Source organism: Chenopodium quinoa, unplaced genomic scaffold (assembly GCF_001683475.1).
Source record: "Chenopodium quinoa cultivar QQ74 unplaced genomic scaffold, ASM168347v1, whole genome shotgun sequence".
In the NCBI taxonomy this organism is placed as follows: domain Eukaryota; kingdom Viridiplantae; phylum Streptophyta; class Magnoliopsida; order Caryophyllales; family Amaranthaceae; genus Chenopodium; species Chenopodium quinoa.
The window spans coordinates 4169-16597 of NW_018742358.1; the positions used below are offsets into that span (position 1 = coordinate 4169).

General features: G+C 30.9%; 2 pseudogenes; both read left to right on the forward strand.

The window, feature by feature from the left end:
* Positions 1–1225: 1225 nt before the first annotated feature.
* On the forward strand, positions 1226–8650 carry LOC110695823 (annotated as a pseudogene).
* Positions 8651–10636: 1986 nt separating this feature from the next.
* On the forward strand, positions 10637–12421 carry LOC110695700 (annotated as a pseudogene).
* Positions 12422–12429: the final 8 nt, after the last annotated feature.

Consider the following 12429-nt stretch of genomic DNA (forward strand, 5'->3'; position numbering starts at 1 on the left):
TTTCGAAGGAAAAAGTCGAAAAAGGGGAAAGAGTGCAAAGTCGAAGAAAGATGAAATAAAATCAAAGGAATTTACCTTGATCTGAAGCAAAGGCCGCCGATTTACGAATTGGTAGTGACAAGTCTCAGCTTCTAAGCTTAATGCTCGGGGAATTTGCGAAGTTTTGATGCGGGCTCTTGAGCGTTCTTGAGAATTCTGGGTTTGTGTTGATGAGTGAGTGGGGAGAGAAGACGCGCCTCTATTTATATCTCCAGAAATGGGAATTCAAGGAGTCTGCGTTTCAATTTCTCTCAAGCACCCCACTAAGTAACCGTTAAACACACGACCTTGCAGTTAAATCGCCCCCTACCCATCCAACTTCCGCAATTATCCACATTAACTGTTGTTATCTCATTAATCATGGGTTAATTACGGTTTAAATTCACATTTTTGGATCAACAAATCATTCACTTCCCTCCTTTTCTGATTAAATCAAACCCGACCCGTCATCCTTCCAAATCGGGTCTGGGGGGCAAGTTGTTTGGGTCCAATTTAGTCCAATTGGGCCTGGTCACTGAATGATCCAATTAAAAGCCCAAGGCAAAGGTTCAACTCTCCAAATATGCTAAAGTCAAAAATCAACATCCTCAAAGCCATGTCAAGGTCAGTCAACGGCCCAATCAGCTTGGCCCAGCCCAACTGATTTCCGGGCCCAATCCGCCTCCTTCATTAGCCAAGGTATAAAAGCCAACAATTTGGTCAATTCTTGGTAAGACAAAGACAAAGACAAAGACAATAAAGCCTCAAGCAACTAAACTCTTGCACAGCTTTCTCTCTCTAATATACTGACTTAAGCATCGGAGGGGCCTTCCTCGGCGTCCCCCCCGAGGCTAGTTTACGTGTATTTGTTGTGCAGGAAACCCTCGGCTCCGGCGTCGTTCGGACCGAGACCAAGTTCCCTCAAGATAAAAGGATCTTCCGAGATTCGATTGTTTTCATCCGAAACATGTATAATAGTGAAAAAAAAAGCAGATTGTAAAATTTTCGAAAACCAACCGATGATTTTACAAAGGTCATCTAAAAAATGATGATTACCATAATTAAAGTAAGTGGCGTAATGTGATTGGCTTCTATTTTACATGTCATCATTCAATTTGATTTACCAGTAATTATATAATTAAGTGTAATGTAATGGTATATATGTATGTATATCTTGATGCCAACAGATGGATAAAACAACAATCTTAGGAGACGCAATCAAACACATGAAACAACTTAAAGAAAAAGTGAAAGAACTTGAAGTGGCTGCTGCTCAACATAACACTGCAAAGTCTATGGTGATGGTTAAGAAATATAAATTGCCAATGAATAATGATGACAACGGCAACGATGATGACAATGGTTCTTCCTCAGTTCCTCTATTCTTGTCGACGACATTATTAGTGCTAGCGGTCGTGGCAGTGGTGGCAATGATGGTAGTGACAACAATAATGAAGATAATCTTTATAAGAATTCACCTCTAGAAATCGAAGTTAAAATATCAGATAATACCCTTCTCTTAAAAGTTTACTGTGAAAAACGTAAAGGGATTATATCCAAGTTGATTGCAGTAGTGGTCAGGCATGACTTGAGCATTACTAATTGCGGTGTCATACCATTTGAAAACTTGACCCTAGACATTACCATTGTTGCACAGGTAATTCATTCCTCTATCTTATCTTACCACCGGCCTGATTTTTTCTTTCTAGTTGCTATGTTATACGAAGTACTACGTAAATGAATTGATACAAGTTAAATCAGCATGGATGCATATGAGTAAAAGAGGGAGCCCCAATTCATCTTCATGATAAACGAAAAAACATTTATCTAGTGACAATTGTGTAATTAAATCAACTTAAAATCCCAATAAGCATGACATTTCTGTAAATAAATCAATATTAGTGGGTTCACCTTTGCTAAAAGTTATTTATTTATTTATAGAAATGCCAATAGATAAATTTTTTTTTTTTATTTTTTTATTATCATGAAGATAAACATGTATTTTCTCATGAGTAAAATGTAAACCAAACAAGTCGTGCATAAATTGTTAAAATCATTTGCACCATTACCTTTCTTGTTTTTTTATTTTATTATTTTTTTATTTTGTTTTTTTTATATTTTTTTATTTACTTAATATACGTTAAAAAAAGTTAAGTCTAAAGTTAATTAGGTAATTATGTATGGTACGGAGTAGATTTTATACTTAGCGTGAATTGAATTTTTCCACTTATGACTTATGCTACATAATAATAAAGCTTTGTTTGATTTATGCAGATGGAAGAGGGCTTTAAGAACAATGTGAAAGGTTTGGTCAGAAGTCTTCGCTCTGCCCTAGGGTTGATTGCATCAGAATGAAGATCGTGATTCATAGCTTAACACTTATTCGTCTATTAAGGGTTTGTTATGTTGAATAAAGGAATTGCAAATTCCTTGGAAATTTGATTTCCCATGAAATTAAACTTCTTAGGAAATTCTAAAAAGTGTTTGGTTAACTAAGGGAAGTGGAAATTCCCATGGGAAGTTCCAATCACTTAGGTCCCCCTAGGTAATTTACTTCCTCCATTTTGTGGGAAGTGGGAATTCATGAGAATTTCTACTTTCCATGAGTTTTTCAACCAAACAACTCCAAATAATTTCAATTCCTAGGAATTTCAACTTTTCATGTTTTTATTTGTCAATTAAACAACATCTAAGTATTCAAGGATGGGCCTACATACCCAGGTCATGGCCTGCCTTAAAGCCCATTTGTACTTCGTATTAAGTTATTGTCTTTGTTAAACAAAAAGTAATTAACTGAGTTGGTTTCATTGATGCCCGAATGGTCGGATCGCCTAGATATCAAGCATCGATGTAGATCATGAATCACAGCTTAGCACTTGTTCGTCTAAGTATTGCGTTTGAAATAAGACCTAGTAAGAAGTACATATTCATTCTTGTACATATGCACTCCAAGTTATGGACTCTCTTTCCTTGTGTTTGAAATAAACACTGAATATTGCAAATTTGCTAAGGAGCAAAAGACCTAACAGTAAAGAGGTGTAGCATCATATTTGCCCGTGCCATTTTTGTGGAGAAGTGATTTAATCAATAACATAATAATAAAACAGACATCGGAAATGACTTGTGTCGCTTTCTGGTTTTGTTTTTTTTTCCTCCAAAGACTTCCTTTTGTTTTTTTGTCAAATTTTCTTAGAATTATATTTAGCATAGTATTGTAATATAACCTTCCTATATAGTAAAGTTAATATTTATAAAGTTTTTTACCAATTGGTTGTTGGTGCAGTGGTGATTGAGACTACATTTGTTAGGGAGAACTCGTGTTCGATCCCCCGCAACAGCAATTGAGAGGGGACTGGAATCTAACCACCCAAAACTGATCCCCGAATCCGGATTAGCCCAAAGGGTGAATCGGTTGGAACACTGGAAAAAAAAAAGTTTTTCTTATAAAGATCTCATAATTCCTAAATTTATTTTCTTATCTTTTTATTTTATTTTTATTTATTTTTTATTTTTTTTATATAAAGCCTAATGCATTAATAAATTAACATCTTTGGTATGGGTACAAATTAATTTAAATTAAAGTTTTTTCTTTTAATAAAAATTTTTCTTTTGGCAAGTAAAATTGTGTATGATTGAATTACCCTCTTCGTTTCGTATTAATCGCAATACTAGGATGTTAACAAAGTTTAAAAAAATTTACATGATGGGGCCTAAAAGAGAATTTTTTATAATATAAAGTATTATTGGTAGGAGAGAGAAATAATTAAAAAGTAGCATATATAGGGTTGATAAGAAAGAGAAATCTATTAACTAATACTAAAACAAAACATGCTGACATTATCTTTCTCTAAATTTGTACACATATCGCTTTCTCATAAAAAAAATTCCCGCCTAAATGCTTTAATGACATCATCTTTATTTTTTATTTTTTTAAAGCTGAACTACTCGATTTTTATTAATTTGAAAATTGTTTATGAATTTTAACTAAAAAATCAAATAAATGCTTCTACAAACTACTATACAAACTGTTAATTGTTGGAAACTAAAATATAATTTTGATGACATTGGTGCTAATTATATACTATGTATTTTTTTTCTTCTTCAGATTTCATTAATATACATTCCCTAAATAATTTTCTTTTGACTATTTCAATTATTAATTGTAAATAATGTGGTTCATATATATCCTTAAATGAAAATTATTTTTATATCTAATTATAATATTTATATAGAATATAATGCAACAGAACATAAATTACAAGAAAGATTCATTTTAACCGTGCATCGCACAGAAATAATCTAGTTTTCTAATAAAATTCACTCAGTTTGTAAGTTTTTAGCCTTTTTCTTGACTAAAATCTATGTATTGATTATATTCTTTCTATTAATTTTTTTTCGGCAATTTAATTTTTTAAATTAATTTATAAAATATATATTTTCTCTTAATGGATTACTTAAATGATTAATACCTACTTTCTATAATACTAGATGAAAATCCGTGCGATGCACGATTTTTCATACATATATCTCACAGAAAAGATATTTTCCTATATACCCTAAGTTTTTTTTTATTATTATAATTATTTGATTTATTTTACAATTTAATAATTTCAGTAAAAAAAACAAATAATAATTTAATTAAAATGATATTTCCAATTACAAAAGTATAATTTTTTTAATGTAATTTACAATGCGACTTAATTTATCGTTGTTTTGTATTTTATCCGTTGTTATTAGTTATATGACAATAATATGATATCTTTAAAAAAAATTGTAAATATAATATTTCATTGATTACATATTAGGATAAAATCTTTAATGTGAAAAGATAATAATTTTTTATTTTTAAAATAATTTAAATCCTAAATCATTATTCGTTGCTTTTTACACTTGAAACTAAACTCTCGAATCTATATATCATTTTGTATATTTTTTGTGATCTCTTGATCTCTAACAAATTATCTGTCTTTTCAATTTTTAGACATAAAATGTTCAAAGAAGGTAAAGTTTTTTATTGCGTTGTAAGTTTTAAATTTTTTTTATGAAAAAAAATCTTATTAATCGGGTATTTAGATAAAACTATTAATTTTATAAGATAATTTTTATTGTTTTTAATAATTTAAATCCTAATATCCCACGGTTTTTTATACATAAAATCTAATAAAAATAATTTTTGTAATTAGATCATACTGATAATATTTTTGATTACTTTTCTATTGTTTGTTGTTAAGTATAATTTTTTATTAATTTTATGTAATTTATTTCCCTAATAAATATTTTGATAAGAACATTAAAAATAATAGTTATTAGATGTAATATTTCGATGTAAAAAAATTTGTATTAAAAAAAATTTCGATAGGATCACCAACTTAATTCACACCCATATCTCTTCCATCTAATAAAAATGGATAAATAGAACATGTTAGCAAAAATAAAATTTTTATAAAATTAATCTTTATAGTCTTATAAAATAAATTAAAATATTTACCAGAAAGAGAATAATTGTTGTGAAATTAATCAAAAAATTGTAATTATACAAAATTAAATCTATGCATTGGAATTATTTCATCGTCCCCAATTGCCCAAACAATAATAGTATTTTGGAAAATTGAATCATTATTTTGTTGTCGCTGGCAATGCGTGCGATATTGCTTCTTATTTGTAATGAATGAAAAATATCTAATGGAGTAAACTTTTCCTTCAATCAATTTTGAACGAAATTGTAGAACAAAGTTGACTTTAATTGACACATGAATGTAATCACCCTGTAATTAAATATAAAAAATTAAGTTAATTTTATGACTTAATTAAGCGACCTAAATCACAAAAAATTTGTTTTAATCATAAAATTAATTGATAAAAACTAAAAGATTCATTAAAAGATTTAATAAATGTAAACGATTTATAAGGATATAATACCTCCTCATCCAATAGGATCATCAGGCGAGAAACTCGTACTTAGATATTCCAAAGATTTTTGCTCGAATATAATTCTCTGATTAAATTAGATCTGCATGTAAAAACAAAATTCAGTAAACAAAACATAAACATATAATCATTAAGTATCCCAAATAAACACAATTTAAGCAATAATCACAAATATATATTTAACATGGGTTTTAAAAATTAGGCTAAGAATTACCCAACCATTGATGACCTAATAAAACTGACACAAAATTAATGACACAAAATTTGCTTGGTTTGGTCTTGTATTGATACAAAATTTTGTTGGTGTCATATGATGCGTCAATTTATAATGGTAAATATCACAAATTTTAATTTAATTATAATTAAGGAATAATTTTTATTTCTTACCATAAACACTATTAAAATTTATCTTATAATAGTAGGTATATAAATCCTATATCTAAAGATGATTATTTTAAAAGATAATTTTTAGTTTTTTAAATAAATTTAAATCCTAATAAATCAATATTCTTTGTTTTTACTTACGTGGCAAAATTCTTAAATCTCATTCATCACTTTTATTTAGGTGGCAAACGATTTTTTAATTTCAAAATAAAATAGAAATCTAATTTTTAATTGGTCGAAAATATACTTTTGCTTATATGGCACGCCGAATGCTCTTCAAAAATGCCTAATTTATTTATATATATTAGATTTTGAAGGCCGACTTTTGGTTTTTCTTATCTAATCTAGGACAGTTTTGTAGTACTATAAAAACGAATTCTACACCATTGATTATCATTATGTAAATTAGGCTGTTGATTTCAGTTGACTAAAAAAAATACCCCAAAAAAGTTCTTTAACTGTTTTCCTTAATCATCGACACAATAAACTACTATTCTCTCCGTCCCATAATACTTGACACAGTTCCTTTTTTCGTTTGTCCCAAAATATTTGACACGTTACTAAATATTGAATGGGTCTATTAATTAAAAAATATTTTCTCACATTTTCTCTTTCCTCACCTACCCCACTCTTACCCCACTTATTGTTTTCTTGTAATATAAAAATACAAAAGAGAATATTTTATACAATAAACAAATGATTTAAATGGAGCTACTTGTAGTTTTTTAAAACTACATGTCTATTTCTACGTCTCAAGTATTATGGGAGTACGAAATAAAGCTTCCATTGATGATTTTTTTTGCAAAGTACGAATAACAAAACAATCCATTTAACACGAAATCCAACAATTAGTGCAATGGAGAGCAACATCCAAAAGCTCGGCCACAAACCTCATCGTATTATAAAGTACATTACAAAGGTTTTACCTCAATCAAAAGGATCAGATGCGCTTTTATCAAAATAGATGACGTAATTGGAGATAATATATATTACTCAAAATTTTATATTCACAAGTGTGGTAATAACAATTGCAATTTTGGTTTCAAAAAAATAAAAAATAACAATTGCAATTTTAAATAAAATGGCTATTTCAACAACCGTAGTTCACAAATTCACAACCCTACAGAACATGAATTTATTTTTATATTCGTACTCGTGTATTTAAAAAATTATTACTCCGTATATATACTTTTTCTGAATTATTTTATTCTTTCTCAATTAATTATTATTGTGTGTTAATAATAATCAATAATTTATACGAGCATATGTTTCAGCTGATTAGTCGGATTAAATTTTGTTTTTACATATTATTGTTTAATACAAGTACATTTCATTACGGAATATTGTAATCCAAATTGGACCCCATGCATGTTACTCCGTTACTACTAATAAATAGGTGCACGTTGTATCTTCGAAATCATACCTAAAAAAAAAATAATAAAATGGAATATTACACCACGTTACTACTACTACTTACCATCCTCATCACCACCATGGCACCATCCAAATCTCAAAAATATTGTTTGGTATATCCAAACTACCTCCAGGACCAAAACCATGGCCTATCATAGACAACATTCTCAAGCTTGGCAACAAACCTCATCGTGCTGTTTCCGAGCTTGCAAAAATTTACGGACCTATAATGAGTCTTAAGTTAGGTAGTAAAACTACAATAGTTATATCATCCCCGGAAATTGCCAAAGAAATGTTCCTTAACCATGACTTAGCCTTTTCTAGTGGGAATTCCCCGGATGTTGCGAGGGCTGAAAACCATGTCAAATTCTCCATGGTTTTTCTCCCGGTATGCCCCAAATGGAGGAGCCTTCGGAAGGTTGCAACTATGCAATTGCTCACCAATCAACGACTTGACACGAGTCAGGATATATGACACAAGAAGGTGAAAGAGCTAGTTGAGTATGTACAACAATGTTGTGACAAGGGTCTGCCAGTCGATATTGGTATGGCGGGGTTTACTACCTCGCTAAATCTGTTGTCAAACACATTTTTCTCGATGGATTTGGCGAGCCATAGCTCTTCGAAATCGCAAGAGATTAAGGATCTTGTTTGGCTTCTATTAGATTTGTGTGCTAAGCCTAACGTGTCGGATTTTTTCCCATTAATTAAGCACTTGGATTTGCAAGGAGTGTTGAAAACAAATAGGGTTTACTTCAAAAAATTGATGAGAATTTTTGAGGAAATTATTGATGAGAGGTTGAAAGATCCAAAAAATGTTAAGGATGATGTTCTAGGCACCTTACTCAAGCTTGTTGAGAGCAATGAATTGAGCCTTGATGAAGTCAAACATCTACTCGTGGTATGAGATATTACGTACTTGATTTTTAATTTTATTTTTAATCTCAAGTTATAGTGCCTAAAAACTCAACTATATGGGTCAATTTATGGTCGATTGGCCATAATTCAAATGTATGGCCAAATCCTGAATCATTTTCTCCCGAAAGATTTTTGGATAGAGAAATCGATTTCAAAGGACGTTTTTTTGACTCGTACCCTTTGGCACAGGAAGACGAATATGTCCTGGATTGCCACTTGCTTATAGGATGACACATCTGATGTTGGCTACTCTTCTTCATTCATTCAATTTGGACTTACTTTGCAAAAAGTCGAACCACTTCTAACTATTCCACTTTCTAAATGATTGTTATTAGTAAATCTTTGAAGTTGGGTGGTTTCACTATACTTCCCTGCTTGTTCAATTAAATTGCATTCCAACACCCTTTTTTTTGGACAACTTAAAATTTTGGACAACGTTTTATGCTCTCACCAATGATTGAAGTGAAGGGGTGGAAAGGAATAACATTGAGGAAAATCAAAAGTTTCAATTATGGTCATTCTAGTAATAAAAGGGATCCGCTCAATCTTGGATATGCTGGAGTCTAATAACTAGTTCGTTTTCTTATTGTTATCTCTTTGAACAAATTTGATATTTTAGTTCTGTTAAGTCTTGTTGTATATCCATAAATAAAATTTAATGTTTCATCAGTTGTTACCTCTACCTCTTCTTAGCTGTAATCATCTACTACTTTTATAAATTTTAAAAATAGAGCATGTTAATAGGCGTTGTTATAATCTGAGCTTCGTTTCATTAATGTCAATATACTTGGCGCTACTTTAAGTTTTGAGATGGAAGTTATCATGAGGCATTGTGGTAAGAGGTGTCAATCAAATAGACATTTGATCCGTACAACACATGAGCTATTGGAAACTGAATTAAAATAAAAAATGATATAACTTTGTAACTAATTCTTTTATCATCCCATATTTTTTTTAAAGAATAATGAAAATGTAGGGAGAGGAATTGAAAGATTGAATATTAAGCTACACTCATAAAAGATATTAAATCATGAAGAATGTGAAGGGAAAAAAAAACCATCACTATAAGATTTATATAAAAGAGTGAAGGATAAAGCTATGTTATTAAGAAAGAAAAAAAAAATATATTAAAGGTAAAGGAAGCAAGTGGCCCTAATGGACTAATGGTTTGATGAGTTTTCATAACGTAAATGAAAATAATCACACTAATGGTTTGAGTTTCATATAATAGGAATAAATAGATAGATACGTAGTAGATTTTTTTAACTCTTGAGTCTTTTTATTTTATGTGTTTAAAAAGATAGATTATTTAAGATTAGAATCCACAACCTCAAGTTTAAAAGCCAAAATATTATTTTTCGTTAAAAGAAGAAAAAAAAAACATTAATAGCTACCATATAATAACATGTTTTTATTAAAAGTGCTACTAAATAATTAATGATTTTAATTGTGGCATTATCTATGGAGTACTCCGTAATTCGACAACCACTACGTAGTCAACCTTCAAAAAGGGAATGTATTTATTTATTCTTAAATTACTCACTAATACTTAGTACTTAATTCGCTTACTCAATTATAGCGTGTTTAAAACACTACAATAATTTGTACGAGCAGATTTAATCTTTTAGTAGATAAATCGGATTTAATATTTTTTATGATAGCGTGTTTAAAACAGAGTTACAGATTCGAGTATTGTAATACATAACGAGGCCATGCATCATCCTATTTATTTATTTTATGGTACGATACGAGGAGCCCCTTCTATCACAGGAGGGGTGTTGGGGGTGAGGATCGAACCCCGGTCACACCGGGGAGAGATGGAGGGACTAACCATCCCTCCACTCCTTTATCCTAGGCCATGCATCATTTCATGCATGCATGTTATTTAACCAATTAAGTAATGGAGTAGCTTTACTCCGTCCTAATAAATAGGAGTACGTTATTGTATCTTCAAAATCATTAAGCCTATCATAAAATGGAATATTACACTACTTTACTACTAGTCTTTACCATTTTCATCATCACCACCATAATCCAATTCTTAAAAATATTGTTTGGTAAGTCCACATTGCCCCCGGGACCAAAACCATGGCCTATCATAGGAAACATTCTCAAGCTTGGCAACAGACCTCATCGTGCTGTCGCTGAGCTTGCAAAAATTTACGGTCCTATAATGTCTCTCAAGCTAGGGAGCATGACTACAATAGTTATATTATCTCCAGAAATAGCCAAAGAAATGTTCCTTAGTATGACTTAGCCTTTTCTATTAAGACTGTGCTAGATGCTTTGAGGGCCGGAAATCATTTCAAATTCTCCATGGTATTTCTCCCGGTATGCCCCAAATGGCGGATCCTTCGAAAGGTTGCAACTATCCAATTGTTCACTAATCAAAGACTCGATATGAGTCAGGATATACGGCACAAGAAGGTGAAAGAGCTAGTTGAGTATGTACAACAATGTTGTGACAACGGTCTATCGGTTGATATTGGTAAGACGGGGTTCATTACCTCGCTAAATTTGTTGTCAAACACATTTTTCTCGATGGATTTGGCTAGCCATACTTCTTCGAAATCACAACAGTTTAAGGATCTTGTTTGGCTTTTGTTAGAAGCGTATGCAAAACCTAATGTGTCAGATTTTTTCCCATTAGTTAAGCACTTGGATTTGCAAGGAGTGATGAAAACGACTTGAGTTTACATCAAAAGGTTAATGAAGATTTTTGAGGAAATTATTGATGAAAGATTGAAAGATCCAATGGATGTTAAGGATGATGTTCTAGGCACCCTACTCAAGCTTGTGGAGAACAATGAATTAAGCCTTGATGATGTCAAACATTTACTATTGGTAAGAGAAACTAACTACCTTTTTAAAAGTTATTTATTCAAAGTATTGTGATGAGGCCGGGCAAAATCCCGCCATGAATTGAAAGCCTTTTTTGTTTTTGTTTGTTTGAGATTTTAGTTTAGTCGCAAGAGTTATGAGTTGGGTCTTTTGTATGAAGATGGATATGTCTTATAACGAGCTAAAAAATTGTCATTAAATTAAAAGTGATAGATGCTAGGGATCAAACAGGATTTGAGTCCATCATAAATGACCTATCATAAAAGAATGAGATTTTTGTTAAGTAATGTATTAAATTGTTTCTCAACAATGTATTGTTTTTGTGCATATATATGATTTGTTTGTAGCGGGAACTGATACAAGCTCTAACTTGTTAGAGTGGATGATGTCTGAAATATTGCGCAACCCAAAAAAGTATCAAAAGGCTCAAATTGAGATAAGACAAACTATTACTTTACGGTGCCTAAGAACTCAACTAATTGGGTCAATTTATGGTCAATTGGCCGTAATTCAAATGCATTGCCAAATCCTGAATTTTTTTCCCTAGAAAGGTTTTTAGATAAAGAACTTAATTTTAAAGGACAATATTTTGAAATCATACCCTTTGGCACAAGAAGGTGAATGTGTCCTAGACTACCACTTGGTTATAGGATGACACATCTAATGTTGGCTACTCTTCTTCATTAGTTCAATTGGAAGTATGGTGATGGAGCAAGTCCTCAAGATATAGACATGGAAGAAAAGTTCGGGCTTACTTTGCAAAAAGTCAAACTATTCAGGCTATTCCACTTTGCAGATAATTGTTCTCTACATCTTAATCAAGATATTATGTGGTTTTACTGTACTTCTTTGTTTCATTTAAACTACTACATGTGTTATTTTGAAATGTTTAATTATAAAAAAAAAAAATAAAAAAAAACTTATTTA